Source organism: Tenrec ecaudatus, chromosome 8 (genome assembly GCF_050624435.1).
Source record: "Tenrec ecaudatus isolate mTenEca1 chromosome 8, mTenEca1.hap1, whole genome shotgun sequence".
In the NCBI taxonomy this organism is placed as follows: Eukaryota; Metazoa; Chordata; class Mammalia; order Afrosoricida; family Tenrecidae; genus Tenrec; species Tenrec ecaudatus.
In genome coordinates, this window is record NC_134537.1 from 94,779,872 (window position 1) to 94,798,450 (window position 18,579).

The following is an 18,579-nucleotide window of genomic DNA, read 5'->3' on the forward strand; positions in this document are numbered from 1 at the left end:
GGATATTCCTTACACAGTGAATACATCTCCAAATTTTTTGGCTCCTTTAAAAAAATATATCAGGGAGTCATTCATTAAGCTTTCATTATCTCACCCATTGCTCCAAATCCCCAGCCTCCTTGATCTCTTGTGATATAATCACCATAGCTTCTTCCAGGATACTCCCACTTCCATGCTTGTGTCTCTTCAGACTATTCCACCGTAGCCAGCGTGATTCTCTGAAAGCTGAGGTCAGGTAGTGCTATTTACCTGCTCAAAAGTTTCCAAGGAGTGTTCTTCCCACCACATTTACAATAAATCCCAAAGTCCACATCATGGCCTAGACCCTTGACACTTCTGAAAAGGGATCTTTTTTTGAAAACAGGGTCTTCGAAGAGATTAGCGTGAACTCATAGTAGAATATGGCGGCCAATAATCCTATTTGATTCATGTCCTTAAAAAGAGGAGGCGATACAGACAAGGAGACCGAACAAGGCTGCTACGTGACACTGTAGTTTCAGGCCAAGGAACACCAGGAGCTACCAGACACTAGAAGAGATGCACGGGCTAGCTCCTCTCTGAGAGTTCTCATAAGAAACCAACAAAAGAAAAGAGGAGAAAAAAATGATTAGGGCAAAGACTGTACAGATGTGCTTTATACAATTGATGTATGTATATGTATGCACTGTGATAAGAATTGTATGAGCCCCTAATAAATTGTTAAAATTATTTAAAAAAAGAAACCAACATGGCCAGGACCCTCCAAAGACTCCTATCCTCAAGAACTGCGAGACTGTATTTCTGTCCTGATGTGCCACTCAATTTGTTGCATTTTGTTACAGCAGCCCCAGGCAATGACTGTACTGTTTTTGGAACACATCAAGCATTTTTATGGTCTGTTCTCTATTTCTAGAACATTCTTCCCAGAATATCCACATAGCCGATGCCTTCATTCCACGCAGGTTTTGCGCCAAACTCTTCCTCAGGGGAGCCTTTCTTGGCCGTGTCACCTCAAAGAACACCCCCTGTCATCTCGACTCCCTTACCTTGCTTGATGTTTCTTCTTCTCACTTCTAAATGCCTGAGATCCTCTTTAGTGCGTAGCTATTTGTTTACTGTCGAATTTTTACTTTAGCACATACGTCCCCATGAGGAAGGGACTCCCTTCCCCATGACATCACCGCAATAGCCACAGTATCTAGAACGTCACCTCACACCTTACAGAAGGTTCTCAATAAATTTGTGTTGACTGATGGAATAAATCAAATCAACTCCAACTCATGTGATAAATGTCCTTTCGGTCATTTCCTGGATGAGGAAATTAGACTGGGAGATTGCTAATAAGTCCTCTCATTCTAAAATTCTAACATTTCCTTAATCTTAACTACTGTCATAAATGTTAGAAAGCTACTAATTGATCAGTGTATAATATCTTTGCTATAAATGATGCTAAAAGCTCAAGTACACATTAAAACTACCTTTAAACACACTTTCTCAGAAATTAGTTTTTATATACTGAGGAGTCCCTATGGCACAGCAAGTTTACCACTAGAATTCCCAAGTGCTTGTGAAAAATATGCACCATCAGGGAAGTTAATGCACATCAATCAAAATTAAATCATGTCTTTTACATTTTCTGTTTCTTATCCAGATTTTTTTACTCTTTAAACTTTTCAAAAAGGAAAAAAAAATTTTTAAGAAAATACAATGCCCACTTAAAGACTCAACACTCAATCTATTAGTGTCATGGGTTTTCCAAGAGAAGAAAAATTCTTTCTACACTGACATTTAATTTAGAGTTTGAGATGAAATACTGAGCAGGTTTTAAATCTAAAAACCATTGCTTTGAGAAAGAATGGGGCCATTACATACATGTCACCAGCACTTTTGGGGAGATATTTGGAAAGGAACTCTTGCTTTAGAGGCACACCAAGAAAGATATGAATCAATTAATATAAAAAAAGTATTAGCCAAACTGAAACATCCTGAATACAATTTTTAAATTCCCAAAGGAAATACTTTTCTAAATATTTGAGATTCCCTGACTACACACAAAGGTAAATAGTTCTGCTCCAAGTAGATTGTGCCTTCATATAACAATAATATGATTTATTTCTCAAGGAATTGCAGAATGAAATTAACTATGCCATCGTTTATTGGAATAACAGCTATATGGGGGGGGAGTTACAAACTAATCTTCGTGTGGACAAAGATAAAAAACTCCCCATAAAACGAACAAAGCAAAGGGAATCCAGTAATATATATAAATCATCATGGCTAAGTTGATTTTGTCCAAAATATTAAGTTGACTAAACATTTTAAATCAGAAATTTAATTTCTCACAATTGGACTAAAACAGGAAAACACTTTACCAAAGAGGAAGTTCAAGGGGTCAACATGAAATATACTCAGCATCATTAACCAGTATTGTTGTGTGCCGTTTACTAGATTCCAAGCACCACGCAGAGAAATGCAAGCCAGAACCATCAAGACACACTACCCTCCTAAAATGCCAATGATTAAAAGACAGAAAATAACAAATGTTGTATGAGAACGTGGGGAGATAAGAATCCTTATCCATTACTGGTTGGAGTGTAAAATAGTGTGACCAGTGTGGAAAACAATTCCTTAAAAAATTAAAAATGGCCCTACCATATGTTCCAGCAATTCTACTCCATCCAGACTCTCTGCCACCTAGTCACTTCTGACTCATAGCAACTCTATGGGACATAGCAGACCTGCTCCTTAGGGCTTCCCAAACTCCAAACCTCACCGCCGACTCATAGCAACCAGATAGGGCAGGATAGAACTGCCCTTGCACATTTCCAAGACTGCACCACTTTATAGGAGTAGAAAGCCCAATCTTTCTCCCAAGGAGCGGCTGGTGGATTCAAATCACTAGATCTTGCAGTTAGCAGCCCAACTCCAAACCACTCTACCACCAAGGCTCCGTTCCTTTGCGTTTTAGACACTTAAATCTTTATAGGAGCAGACAGCCTCATTTTTCTCCCATGGAGCATATAGTGGACTTGAACGAGTGACCTTGGCATTGGTTAGCAGCCCACTGCTTAAACTACTGTCCCACCAGGCCTTCTTTCCCACTCTTGAGGTTCCTGAAAAAAGCGAGCCTGGTGAAGCAGTCAGTTAAGTGCTGGCTGCTAACGGAAAGGTCGGCAGTTTGAACCCACCAGCCCTCCTGGGACTAAAGACGAGACTATCGGCTTTCACAACTATTTACAGCTAAAGAATCCCAGGGAGCCGTTCTACTCTGGCTATTTGAGAGCAGCGAGTTCGGAGCCGCCTTAGCTGCTCCATCTCCAAGGGGCCCCATCACATCTATCAGTCAGGAGTCCAGCCTAATTGCCAATCTCCCTTAAATCTGTCTCCACTCTACTGCAGGTCTTCATGCAGCGGCTGTGCCGTTACCACATCAGCCTCCTCAGGGGTCTCTCTACTTGCCACCATTCCTTTCATCTTACCCGCCGCCCTTGGAGCCAGTCTCCTGAACTAGCCTGCTCACACCTCTGTAATTCTCAGAAGTCTTCCCTAACTCCTGGTGGCTGTCATAAAGCTGTCATACAGACAGCGAAACCTTCTTGCATAACCTCCAAGATCTCAACAATCTCATCGAGCCCCAAGGTCCCCATTCAGCCTCTTCCACAGCCACAGCCCTTCCCACCCGCCACTCGACTGCAGCTCGCTGCCTTCCTCTCCAGCGGCCGCGTGCAGTGTGAACACCCACAACTGCACACCTCAGCCATGTCTGAAGCCTAGAGGTCTGTCACCCTCCTTCCGCGAGGGAACCTCTACCCGCTGGTTGACGCCTGCGGTGCTCTGTGCTCCCACAGACTTTGTTTCCACTTCAATTAAAGCATTAATTTCACTTAGCTGCGTATTGTCCTCATTGTCCTCCCCAAGCCTGCTTCCCACGTAGTCTTCCCTGTCTGTGCAAAGGGAACGCCTCTCCACCTAGTTGCTCAGACCAGAAACCTAGGAATCAGCACTGGTGACCCCTCTTCCTCTCCCACCCTTTAAACAATCCCAATACAACAAATTCCTGGCGGCCCCTCCATCCCTTTGACACACATGAGGCAGACAGCCCAATATCAGACCGCATCACTCTCTTATTTAAAGGACTCCAAAGATATTCCATTGAGTTTTTAAAATAAAACCAAAATTCTTACCTCTTTAAAACCCAGAGTTGCCAAGCTGCCTTCATGTTAGACTAGAATTCCCTTGGGAACTCAAAGCAAACAAATAAACAACAGCAACAAAATGGATGGCTAGCCCCACCCTCAGAGACTCCAGTTTAATTTCTCTAGGGTGAGGTCCAGGACTCTTCAAAGATGCCCTGGCAGCGTAGTGGATTCTGAGTTGAGCTGCTAAGCCCAGAGTAGCAGCTCGAACCCAAGCCACTCCTAGAGAGAAAGATGAGGCTTTCTACTCCCATACAGATTTACAGTCTCCAACCTCCCGAGGGCAATTCTAGCCTATCCTAAAGGATCATTATGAATGAAATTTGACTCAATAGCAGTGAGTTTGGGTCTGTGAAATCTGGGCTGAGCACCATGGGGACTACAGAACAGGTCCGACTACCTCTCCAACCGCATGTCCCTGAAAAGCGCCTCCCGCCCCTACCACGCTCCAGCTGACTCCCTTTGTAGGGTTCCTAATCCTGACTTGAAGCCTTGGGAAGATCGATTTCCACTGCTCTGGGTGTTTCTGCACCTCCCATCCAGTCCCCCACAATCCTCATTCCTTTCCAAAAGCAGTTTTACTAACACCTCCTTCGAGAGCCCGTCCTGAGAAGGTGGAAAAGGCAAATCAGAGGGTTTTCTCCTAGAGCCTAGGTAGAGAGCACAGTCCTGCTGACATCTTCGTTTCAGACCTTTGGTCCCAGTGCTTGAGAGAAGGCATGTCTGTTGTTTCAAGTCGCCCCATCTGTGGTCATTTGTTACAGCAACTCAAAGTTACTAAGATACACTAATTAATTAATATCCGCCAGGCAGTCTATGGAACATGGTACTGAACATTGTGGAGAACAGAAGTTGTGTAGTTAACCCCCACCACCCCAAAGTCTTCTTTCCAAGTAGAGTTTTTTATCATTAACATTTTAAAGGCATATCATTTAAGTTAGTCAATCTCTATTTTATAGGTCAGACTGGGAATATCCTTTTCCATTCCCATGATTTGAAGCCAGTGGGGAGATGTCTCCGTAGCATGACTCCTCTATCAGAAAATATAAGATTAAGGTGCTCAACTCCCTTGGGGTTATAGAGATGATATAAAAGAGAATGACAGAGTCATCCCTCAAAGATCCATCAATTCCTAGAGCTAAAATGGTCCTTGAAGGACATATAGTGCCAATCCTTCATTCTAGGGATGAGAATTCAAAAAAGACGCATGAAGGTGAGGTCCTTGCCTATTGAGATAGCCAAGAAGACTGCCAGTATCTGGATTTGGGCTCAGACACTTTCCGTAGCTCCATGCTGCCCTACAGAAGGATGACCATGACATCTCCATCACAGCGCACTCTGGTTTCCATCCGCAGTGATGCCGGCACCTTTTCACTGGCGTAATGCAAACACGTGATCACTTCTAGGGGGAATGGCAAATATACAGTAGGGGTACAGAATGTGTCAACTGAAAAAAAATCAGCCTGGACTTGACAGAGGGAAAGCAAAATCAAACAAAAAATATATTCGGATAATGATGGGCCAGTCGTTGCTTGAAGTCACATTTCTTCCAGATCAGAGAGAAGGCATTAGACAACTACGAATATCAACTCCTTTGGTGTTAATTAGCCAGGAAAGGAGGTGAGAGGAGCAGCCTGGAACCCACTGCAGGATATAAAAACAATCCAAACGATCCTGTTTCCACAAGGGTGGTTCAGTAATGCCATCTTTCTACGAGAGACGGTGGGAAAGAAACAAGTAAAATGTGTGTGAGATAAAACACACCACCCATTCGTGTTAAGAAGCCTAAACAACAATGCAGCATCCTTCATCTGATAAAGAGGTTTCACAGAAACTGAACAGCAGACATCATGCTCATTGATGAAATGTCAACCGCCTTTGAGATTAGGAATAAGTAAAGGGCGTCTACCATCATGACTTCTACCGTTTCCCTTTAGCGCTGCTCTCAGGGCCAGGCCTGCCCTGGAAGGCAAGAAAACAAACTGAAAATTTTAAGAACTAGAAAATAAGGGGGAAAATGGACAGTGTTTCATCATAGTGTGAGGGTACTTGTAAAAAATCCAAATGAGAGCACAAGTAATACCTTAACATTAATATAAGAGTCTTAATAAGGTTGAAAGGACCCCCGGTGATCATATAATGGCCTGCTACCTGTAAGATCAGCAACTCAAAACTACCAACTGCTCCAAGCAAGAGATGAGGTTTTCTGTTATAAAATGTATGGTCTCAGGATGCCACAGGGCAGTTCTTGGTCCCCGAGAGTCACTATGAGTCAAAGTTAACTCAATAAAAGAATTTTTTAGTAATTGGGTTGCTAGATTTTAAAAAATCAATATGTAAAACTCAACCACATTTCAATACACCAGCAAAGCGTTAGAAAATAAAATAACAAGATGCCATTTAGTATCCCATAAAAATATAGTTCTAAGATGAATTTTACAAATATATTCAAAACCTATATAGAAATTTGATACAAATCGATTGAGTTTTCTGAAAGTAACTCTGGTGCATGCATAGATTTAATTCTTCCAAAAACAGAAAAAGAAAAAAAAAACTGGATATAATCATCATCATATCTTTTCATTCAAACTTTGGGGTCTAAAGCTTGGAAATATTGTGATGTGTTATATAAAATGTTTGATGACTGAAGGGTTAGTTTGAATGATCATCTCAAATCAAATTTACAAAATTACTACCATTATTCCATATTTCATCTAAACATGGAAGAGACATTTGCATTTCCATTCTAAGTGCTCCATTAACTGAGAAATGAAAATATCTTAGTTGATGAAGATACCAAGAACTCTAGTAGATGACCATATGTAATGTGGCATTTTATGATTCTATATAAAACTACAGCACATCGGGAGTTTTTACTCAGCCAATGAATTCAGAATCAAGTGGCCCAAATCAACAGATATACCAGGATAAGTAAAAATATATATATTAGACTAGGATTCCAGTTCATACATGCACTGGTTTATTCCAAACAAAGCATATTCAAGCAGACCTCTGCAATCAATAGATGACAGTAAACAAGAAGCTTTCTCAGGAACACTCTTATCTCAGTCTTGTACATGTGTCACCAAAAACTAAAGGAAACATTCCAATCAAAACGTTGGCTTCTGAGGGGATCTGCTGGGTCAGTTATATTCAAAGCAGAAGAGTCAACTAGGAAGGCTATGATCACGGTTGTATGGAACCTCAAAGAGGTCATCTTATTTCCTTGAAGGACAAAGGGTGATCACGGGACTTAAGAAATGTACAGAAATTTGAAAACTGTATTCATGAGAAAAAGGACAGTAGGGTTGTGCTGAGAGGGAGGAAAGGTTTCTCACAATTCTCCCGCTCATTCTTTAAGGGTAGCAAGGGTTACCTTACAAGAAAGTCCCTGAAAAACCTTACCCCATCCCTCCCCAGCCCGGATCTTACCTCTCCCGACTTCTTTCTTATTTCCAGACTCAAAGAGCATGGAAAGAAACTCCATGAGCCCCCCAGGATGCCAGAGCTGCTGTTTCGGCGTGGTGCAAATTGATGAGTCCAGAACTCTTCTGGGGAAGGGTTAGAGCAATCAATGAACAAGCCACAGTCAGAAGCAGAGAGACCCAGCTGGAGGATATGTCGAGAAGCAACAGGTACACATTTTGATATTTTAACAGAGTTTTTAATGTTATTTTACAATAGCTTTTACTCATCCTCAAATATTAGTGATGATTCATAATTGCTTTCAAATGGGCTGATGTTTTTTCCCTTTTTCTTTAGCTAGTCCCCTGTTAGAGTGACCGTTAATAACTCTCTACCGAGGTGGAATAGACATCTGTGTTTTGGGTGCTGTTTATACAGACTTCTTTGTAAAACTCTTTTCCATCAGCCTGAAAACATCAAAAATCCAACCATCAGTGACTAATTTCTCATAGATAAGAAGATATGTCTCTCAGAAACTGCTAGTAAGGTGCAAATACTTGCTAGAGGGGGATAACATAAAGGGCCACTATCCAATTTTAACACAAAAACTAATTTTACCTGACTCATAAGCAAGAGTCTAAGGAACCAATTCTGGTCATGTAGAGGAGAAAGGCAAAGTGTCTTTAGGTAGATGGATACTAAGTACACAGTGCAACCATTAGCCAGATGCGTTGGCACGGGGTGTCGGGTGGGATGGGTATCCTGGAAGGTACAAAGTCATTGTGTTAACATGGAAGAAGCACACCAGCCTATGTGACCATGAGGTGTGAATAGGATCAGGTATCAAGCATCAAAAAACAAAAATCATATCATTGTGAATGAGAGGGAGTACGGAGTGGAGACCCAAAGCCCATGTGCTGGCAACTGGACATCTCTTACAGAAGGGTCATGGGCAGGAGATGAGCCAGTCAGGGTGCAGTGTAGCAACGATGAAACATACAACTTTCCTCTAGTTCTCTAATGCTTCCTCCTCTCATCCCCCACTATCATGACCCCAATTATACCTTACAAATTCAGCTAGATGAGAGGATGTACACAAGTACACACAAAAGCTGGAAACAAAGAGAATGCAGGACAGATAAACCCCTCAGGACCAATAATAAAAGTAGTGATACCAGGAAGGTAAGTGAAAGGGGAAGAAAAGGTGAACCAATCACAATGACCTACATATAACCCCCTCCCTGGGGGACAGACAACAGAAAAGTGGGTGAAGAGCAACATCAGTCAGTGTAAGACATGACAAAATAATAATTTACAAATTATCAAGGGTTCATGAGGGAGGTGGGGAAAGGAGAGGGAAAATGAGGAGCTGATGCCCAGGGCTCACATAGAAAGAACATGTTCTGAAAATGATGATGGCAGCAAATGTACAAATGTGCCTGACACAATGGATGTATGTACAGATTGTGATAAGAGTTGTACAGCCCCCAATAAAGTATTTTTTTAAGTTACTGTGTTAAAAGAGAAGTGAGAAGGTGCTAGAGACACACATAATACATTTCACAATTTAGCTGAAGACACAGTCCTGCTGCCAGGATACTTTTGGAAGACTACTACTGCTTGTGGCATTTAATCAGACCGTGACTTTCACTCTGGACGGGCTGTTAGTCTCAATAGTAGCCTAGTGACACACGGTCAACCCACCAAACCAGAAGCTGTGCGTTATTCCCACACAGACCCCGCGGCAATATAAAGCACCCGGAACACCGCTGCTCACCAAGGTCACTCGAGTGAATGGAAAATTCATTTAACACAAGTAACTGAACCCTGGGGGCATAAAACCAGACCGCTTAAAATTAGAGCTCCCATTTCTCCTAATATTCAAAGTTGGTTATTGGCAATATCAAGTGTTGACAAGGATGTAGAACTGGAATTTACATACATTGCTAGTGGGGTCTACAGGGAGACAATCTCATACCAGTTTCCAAAGACCTACTCTGCATTAGTAATTCAATAACAGATATATCTCCTAGAAGAAGAAGGGGAAAAATGTGTTCAAGGGGAAAAATACTCAGAAAGCCTTATTGGTAATAGCACCAAACTGGGAAGACGAATTATCCACCAACAGCAGAATGCATAATAGACAGGACAACAAGTAGAGAGCAACATCCAAAATGACTGCTGTGGGCAGCAGCAGAACCAAGCAAAAAAGTCAAACAAGCACTCGCGGCTGTCAAGTCCATGTCAACTCATGCAGATTAGACGTGGCACGGAGCAGAAATAAGTTCTGTAAGGCTTTCTGGGGTATAATCCTTACTGAAGCAGATCACCAAATCGTTCTCCCTTAGAGATGCTGGGAGACTGCTTCACCAACCTGCTGATTAGAAGTCAGGGGGAAACCATGGGCATCGCCTAGACAAGCACAATATACCTTATAGTGACACTCATACTATTTTTTCTCTTAGAAAACATTCTTCCTGCTTGGCTGGGTTTTTTAATTGTTGTGCATGAGCATATACCTATCTCAGCCGATCACATCCTGATCTCAAAACACAACCACAGGAGTCAAAATTGCCTCATACTGTGACAACAACAGATGCACAGATCAACGGAGCAGAAGTTAATCTATGCCGTATAGACAGCTGGTTTTTGACAATGGGCTGAAACATTTTACTTGGGAAAGAGATTATTTCTTCAACAAATGGTGCTTGTTGGCATTTGCCGAAGAACAAAATAGGACCCATCCCTTGGTCCATATTCAAAAATAAGTTCAAGATACACGGCCCTAATTATAAAACTTAGAACTATAAAGATCATCAATGGAAAAACAGGGAATGCCTCTGTTGTTGTTAGGAGCCCTGTTGGTGTAGTGGTTATCCACTGCGCTACGATCTGAATGGTTGGCAGTTCAAAATCACCATCATCTCAGAGGAAGAAACACTGGGTTTTGTTAGTCCCATAAACAGCTACAGTCTCAGAAACCACAGGAGCTCTCTATGAGCCAGCGTTCACTCGAAGGCAGTGAGTTTTGTGGTTGTTAGATGCCATCAAGTCAGATCCAACGTAAAACCTGGTCCTGTGCCATCTCAGAATGTGTTAGAGCCTTTTGTTGTGGTAACTGTGTGAATCCATCTTGCAGAAAGAGGGTCTTCCTCTTTTTCAAAGTCTCTCTACTTTGCTAAGCATGATGTCCTTCTCCAGGTCTCTCCCGACATGTCCAAGTACATGTTCAAAAATGTCCAAAGTGCCTGTCTCCATAACTCAGAGGCCCTAATAAATACTAAATACCATCAAGTCAATTCTGACTCAAAATAACCTCATAGGGCCGGTTAGAACTGCCCATGTGGATTTCCAAGACTCTAAACTTTTTATGGGAGTAGAAAACCAACCTCATCTTTTCCCCACAGAGGGGCAGGTGGTTTCAAAGTGCTGACTGTGGTAGTTACATAATCTGTTGTCAATTTCAGACTTAAGAGTGAAGGGACGGAGTTTAGCTGTCAATCAGGTCATAGCTTGATGACCTCATTGGGAGGTGTGAAGGAAATGAATAGCTCACTGGAGGCAGAACACGCACTCACTCCCTGGGAGACATTCCTGTTGAGAAGACACATGGAGTTATGCTAGAGCTCTGGAGCTGAAGGAGCCACATGGAGACCCCTGCCAGCACTGAGATGCTTCCACTGCCACTGGTCCACAAGATTTTCCACCCACTGGCCTGTGAGCTTCCTGCATTTGGTTTCATTGCATGTGTTGCAGGAGTCTGAAGAGGAATTTATAGATTGGTATCAGATATCTTGGCTAATATTGGACTCATGGACTTGATCTGGACTGGGGTGGAATGGTTCTGAATATACAATTGCTCTCATATATAAAGCTCTTTCTTATATACATATGAGTGTCCATGAATTTGTTTCTCTAGTCTACCCAGACTGATACACTGGCCTTCTGATTAGCCGTCCAAACCACCTGGATCCCTAATACACGGCATAAACATTCTATCAAGTATGATGAAACACACACAGCATTAGACAAACTAGATGACTGGAACCTCCTAAAAACTAGACATTTAATTTAATGATATAACATCATTTAGTAAAAAGAGAACCCACTAAGTGGGAAAAACTTTTTGGCAATGATATGGCAGACAAGGGAATAATCTTTTTTTTTTTTCCCCAGATTAAATGAGTTCTTTATGTTTCTAACCCTTGGCCTGGAAAGCCTACTCAGTACAATTTCATAAAGGCATCATGTACAGATTTTTCAAATCTCCCTGTCACTCCATCTTTTCACTCAACTAGACCAGATTATTCACTCTCAATTAAAAACAACAAAACAACAACCGACGCAAAATAAAAATAGTTCCCAATGCCGAGTTCTGTAAAGAATCCCTAATAATTGTAATGTTCTGACTTCAGCTATCACTGAGAACCTGTGGTTCAGCTGACAGAAGAAAACCGTATCCTAGAACAATTAGAGACAAGTGAGTTTCAGGCCCAGACGGCTTCACGTTGTTCACTTCAGGGCTCACCAAAGCCTCCAGGCCTGGTCAGACCACAGGACTCAGTTTCCCAATGGCCCAGGGCACTGGCGATGAAGCCAGGCTCTATCCCGGGGAGCAGGGGCCTGGCAGGGAGGTAGCGGCCCTCTACAGTTTGAGCTCCTGATCGGGCTTCGTGCTGAAGGGCTCGAGCCGCTCATTCACGGGCAGCATGCTGTTGAGTCTCTCCATCAGGGGCACCGTCTGGTCGATGCCCATCTGTATGCGGCGGAGGATGGCGGACATCTCGTTGACTTTCTGGATCTGCTCTGCATACTTTGGCGTACCTTTTCTGGTGCTCCTGCATGAAGCTAAAGAGGGTGTCTACGGACAGATCCATCTCTTTGATTCGTTTAACCAAAGCATTCTGATCAAAAGCAACGGCCTCCGCACACTGATGCAGGTGATCCTGATAGCGGAGGCAGAGCTGCAACACCTGCTGAGAGTCCAGTTTCTCCAGCTTGGCATTTGTTGGGGAAGTCTGGCCACTCAACAGCCCCTGGTGGGACAGCTTCATCTCCTCAAGCTACCATGACCAGTCAGCTGATGCTTGCTGCTTTGCTGAGTCAGGTAAGGCTCTCTCTTCTTTGCCTAGCAGTTATGTTTAAACTTTCAAAAGTGGCTGGAAGGTTGGAATCTCTTGTAACTTGATGACATCGGGGTCGTTGCTGACATTCCGTGAGGCCTGGGAGCCTGGAGCTACCACCACAATATCATCCATTTTGGCTCTGTGCTTCACTGGAGAAGGAGTCATCGCTCCGCTTAGCAGGTTCGCTCCTTCCGGGACGCAGCTAGGCCGGGAATAATCTTTAAAATCTATATAAATCTTCAACACCTCAATGAGAAAAAGGTGAAGAAGCTATTTTAAATATGAGCAGAGTACATGAATGGACAATTCACCAAAGAAGACATTCAGGTAGTCAATAACTATATAAAGAAATGGTCGAGATCATGCTCCATTGGATAGATGCACATCAAAATAACCATGAGATACCACCTCACACCGGTATTGATAGCCACATTAACCAAAATAAACCCCAGAAAACAGAAACAATGCTGCTGGTAGTACATGCAATGGGACTGAAACCTTCCTACACAGCTGGTGCAACTGTCAAATGGGGCAACCACTGGGGGAAACAGTATGGTGCTTCCCCCCAAATGATGAATAAAAATACCATATGGCCCAGAAATTGTTTATCTGGTAAATATCCTAGGGAAGTAAGAGCTGTGAAACTTAGATGGCCCCCCTATCCAGAAAAGCATTATTCACAATAGCAACAACAACAACAAAAGATGAAAACAACCTAAATGCCCACCGGTGGGAAAATAGCTAAACTTTGGTGTGTCCACATAATGGAGGATCATGCAGCATTAAAGAGTACCGCTGAAGCATGTCATGACATGCTTGGAAGATGGCATGCTGGTTGAAATTAGTCATCCTCAAAGGACAAACACTGTGAGATCACTGTTACAAAAGACAAAATTCAAGAAAAAGTTTTCCTATAAAGAGATAAATTTTGTTGGTTACCCGGGTGGAAGGGGAAGGGGTATAGGAAGGTGACAGGTTAAAGGATGGCTGACTCGGTGAAGGGGAGGCAACATCGAGCAATAGGAGAGGGATTAAAAAGTGAGAGATGCAAGACAAGGGGGTGGTTTATACCTTGCTTAATGCAAAACTGACAATCTGCTTTGTAAACCCTCATCTAATTCATAATAAAAAGTTTACATATAATATATAGTATATATATAATAAGTTGCCAATTCATCATTGTTCACGTGTACAATTCTGTGATACCAATTACATTAATTACACTGTATAACCATCGCCAACATCTAACACAAAATTAAGAAAATTTGTCTTTCCAACTATTGTGATTTGGGCAAAAACATACAGAGCAAGTTAGTTTTCCATTCAACCATTCTTATTTAACTTGCTTGATGACATCAGCTGAAATTACCTTCATATAACCACTCTCTTCCCCCTTCTTCCATGTCTCCTGCTCCATTCATCCATCTTCCCTGTCCACCACTGTCTCTAAGTTTTCTTGTAGTGGCTTGTGTGTTGTTTCATGCTGGGAGGTAGTTCACTGTTATTTTAAAGACCAGAAAGCTCACCCAAAGTGAGCAGGTTTCGGCAGGGCTTGCAGACTAAGTGCAGACTGGATGAGGAATAAGCTGCTCACTTTGGAGGAACTAGCCCAGTGGAAACCGCATGGATATTGCTGGAACACTGTTGAATGAAGCACAGCCAGAATGCTCCTGAGCAGCAAGGACAAGACTTCATCTTGCATACTTTGGACCTGTTGTCAGGAGAGACCAGTCCTTGGAGAAGGACATCATGTTTGGTAGAGGGGGATGGACACGGGGACTGCAAGAAAGGGTTCAAGCACAGGAACAATCGGAGGATGGCTCAGAAACAGTTTCATTCTGTGATGCGTAGGATTGCCAGGAGTCGGAACTGACTGGATGGCACCGCACAAATTCTTCCCTGTCCTTCCCTGCCTTCGGGCTCTCCCTGAGCAAAGGCTGTCTGGTTTTGTAGCCGTCTGAGCATATGGCTCTCATATGGCTGATCAAGTACCCACAGTGTTATTGTTCACTTACACTTCTTCCAGCTTCTGTTTGGCCGAAAGTTAAGCCACGGAGGTGACTTATGCCATTTAGATGAAGTGCCAGAGTAAACAATCTTATCTAAGATGGCATTTGGCAGAATACGAGCTGTCCTTTTGTGAAGAGAGCTACGCATGGCCGTCCATTTGGTTCTGACGCATCGTGACCTATCGGATGGAGGAGTACTGAGGGCTTCTGAGGTTGTCTTTACAGGAGTGGAGAGCCTCATTTCCTCCCAGAGAGTGGCTAGTTGGTTCCAACCATGGACCTTCCAGTTAGCACGCTTAGCCGGCAGCACCATGAGGTCTCCTTAGGTAGGCCAGAGGGTGTCTCTTTTGGGTGCTGAAAGTGCTTTGATCTGTGTGTTGACTATATATGCAAGATTCATGCACTTTGCTCTATTTTCTAACTCATCCAAAAAGATAAATGATAAAGAAAAAATGATTTCCAATTCTTAATGTTTGTTTTAACCATTTTGATTATGGGAAAACCAATTTTCTTTAAACAAACATTAGCTGCTGGCTATAATTTGAATGCCTGAAGGATCCATTTACTTCAATCAAATGATGAATAGTCATGTTATTACCCCCTACACGGATATATAAGTGAGCTTCAAATAGCTGGTGGAAAAATAGAAATAAAATGAAATTGGAATTTTTCCACCAACTTCTTACAGCCACCTGAGATAAGTCAGCCTATGGCAACGCTTCCTCCTGAGTAACATCTACTAGGAGGCCTCACTAGAACCCCTACATAAACAAAGAGGAAGAGATCATGAGGCCGGCACAGGAAAAAGTAGCCCCTCCAGTTCCATGGCTGCAGGAGCCCCATGGGGCTGAGGTTGTAATTCAAAGCATCCAGGAGGCATTTCCTAATTTAATAAGACATGTTCAGAGATGCCAGTGGCTCTTGAAGCTCTGCATCTGACATGCACGAGACACGCATCAGCTACACCCTCTGTCGTCGTTACCTAGCATTGCCCTAACAGAAAATGCCACAAGTGGGTACACTTAACACGGCAATCTATTTCCTCCCAGTTTAGGGGGCACAAGCCCAAACACACAGCCCTAGTTCTCAGGGAATACGTTCTCCTGCTGCTGCTTCTAAAGGAAGGCCTTTGTCTCTTATCTCCTGCATCCTGGCTTCTTGGCTAATGCATGTGTCTTGGTCAGCCTAGCAGTTCTCAACCTGGGGGTTGCGACCCCTTTGGGGGTGTCAAACAACCCTTTCACAGGGGTCACCTAAAACCATAATTCCGATGGTCTTAGGAACCGAGACACTGCTCCTCTATCCGTCTCCAGGTAGGTCCACCCACATGGAGATACGTCCACATACAGGGGTCACCACAACATGAGGAACTGTATTAAAAGGTCACGTCACGGCATTAAGAAGGTTGGGAACCATTGTCTCAGCACATCTCTCCTCTCCTCCCCTACCCCCCTCTCTTAACCTATTTAGTCTCTTTCACACCTCAAAAGGGAGTGAGTGAAAACACAACTTGCCATGAATCCTGTCTCATCAATATAACTAAAGACAACCACTTTCCAAATGGAGTTATAACAACCGGCAGAGAGTTGAGGATATTCAACACGTATCTTGGGAATGCATAATCTAATCCATAACACCCTCTATCTAGTAGAAAGCAGTCATTAGGTAGTCATTTATTGTGCCAACCTGGCCAATAAACACAGGTGGGGTTAATTGAAGGGCAGCGGGATAAATGGCTCAGTGAGCCTCCCCTTTCTAGTCCTCGGGTCTCTTGCTTTCTGATGGTTGGACCAGGGTGCAGCTGCCTTAGCCAGTTCCCTGCTTCAGTTGGCAAGACTCACTTCCTGCAAGACATCCCCAAGGAGAAGCCACATGGATCTACCCCAATGCAGCCCTGGGTGCTGCAGCAGCCGTATGGAGACTCCTGCCAGCACAGAGATGCTTACACGTTCACTGATTCCACTTTCCTCCTGCAGTCGGCGTCATAAAGTGTGTTTTGTGAGATGGAGGAGGACTTTGTGGATTGGTGTTGGACATATGGGTTACTGGGTTAATGTTGGACTTGTCGGCTTGGGCAGCACGGGGTGGGGATGTTTTCTTGATGCGCACTTAACCTTTACATAAAACTGTCTCATTCATGAGTTTCTGTGGATCTGTTTCTCTAAAGTGCCCAGACTAACACATCAGTTGTTGGGAATTGTAGTCAGGCGGTTCCTACTCTTAGCAACTCGCAGCCGTGCGAGGCCTGCCACATCTCTATCATTTTTCATACTTTTGAGCACCTTGAGATTGACCCTCATTTCCCCTGCTCCTCTACTTTACCAAACAGGGTGCTCTTTTCTTGCAATTAGTCTTTCCTAAAGCAGGTCCAAGCATGGCCTTTTTTTTTTTTTTTTTGCTTCTAAGGAGCATTTCGGTTATATTTCCTGAGACTGATTTGTTTGTTCCTCCGGCAGTCACGTTGTAATCAATATTCTTCACCAACACGGCCATTCAAATGTATCAGTTCTTCTTCTTTCTCTCCTCCTCCCTCCCGTTTCTCAGCTTTTGCAAGCATATGAGACAATGGTTAAATCATGGCTTGGGTTAAGTGCACCTCAGTCATAGAGAATCATAAAAGCCTAGAGTAGGAGGTCATTTACGAATTTTTCCTGACTTAAGTCTGGTATCTGTGATGCTGGTACAAAAGCCAGTTGAGAAGAAGCAGGGATCAGAGCCAGGGAACGAGTTAGTGCCAGCTGCCTGCTGACTCGTATGGTATTTGCATAAAAAGGTGTTCAACATATTTGAGGTTAATAAATAAAGCAGAATGGGACTTTTCTTTTTTCTATTTAAGGTGGTGTAGTGGTTACACTTTGGGCTGCGATCAACAAGATCAGCAGTTCAAAACCACCAGCTCATTCTACAGGAGAAAGACCGGGCTTTCTACTCCCACAAAGAGTCACAGGCTCCTCAACTCACAGGGGAATTTCTACCCTGTTCTGTAAGATTGCTATGAGTCAGAATCATCTCAGGGGTAATGAGTTTGGTTTGGGTTTTAAGTGAAAATTACCTGTATTTGAAAAAAAACAAAAGATCTATGGAAAGGCACAGATAAAAGTATTGACATCAATCTTCCTGCTCCGAGTTCTCTGAAAAAACAAACCAGACTCACTGCCATTGTGGCAACTCCGACTCATATCAACCAGATAGAATGGGTAAAAGTTCAGCAATTTTACCCACAGACTTACAGGGAAAATGAGAATGGAAATATTTGCCTCCATGGTAACAAGAAAGAGCTGCCTGAAACGCTAGCATGGGGTATGTCCAGATTTCTCACAGCAGGCCAGTACATTAGCTGTGGGCCTGGTGGCACAGTGGTTACTCACTGGGCTGCTAACTGCAAAGTCAGCAACTGCATGGGAACCACCAGCTGCTTCAAGGGAGAAAGACAGGACTTTCCACTCCCTTGAGAAATAACGGCAGTCAGGATGCATTGACACTCACGGGAGATTGACATGCGAAAGTTGGAAACAAAGAGGAAGGCGTCGTAATTGGAAAATATGATCTTGGTTATAGAAATTAAGCTGGAGAGAGAGCATGATGGAATTTTGCCAAACCAACGACTTGTTCATAGTGGACTTCTCCGGATGGAACACACAGAAATTAATGGACTACATCTGTGGGAAGAGGCCATGGAGAAGCTCAATATCAGCAGCTAAAACCAGGCTCGGGCTGACTGTGGGGCAGACCATCAACTCTTGATCCATAAGGTCAGGATAACGCTGAAGAAATCAGTCCATGGGCGTTCTGCCCTGTCATACAGGGTTGCTATGAATTGTCATCGACTCTGTGGCAGTGAGTTTTGAGTTAGTCCGCAAATAA

The 18,579-nt window shown here is 43.2% G+C and overlaps 1 protein-coding gene and 1 pseudogene across 1 annotated transcript in view; both read right to left on the minus strand.

Moving 5' to 3' along the window:
- CSGALNACT1 (chondroitin sulfate N-acetylgalactosaminyltransferase 1) overlaps positions 1-18,579 on the minus strand; it is a 217,006-nt gene that overhangs the window by 159,426 nt on the left and 39,001 nt on the right. The gene's annotated exons all lie outside the window — the stretch shown is intronic.
- On the minus strand, positions 12,226-12,896 carry LOC142454416 (BLOC-1-related complex subunit 5-like; annotated as a pseudogene).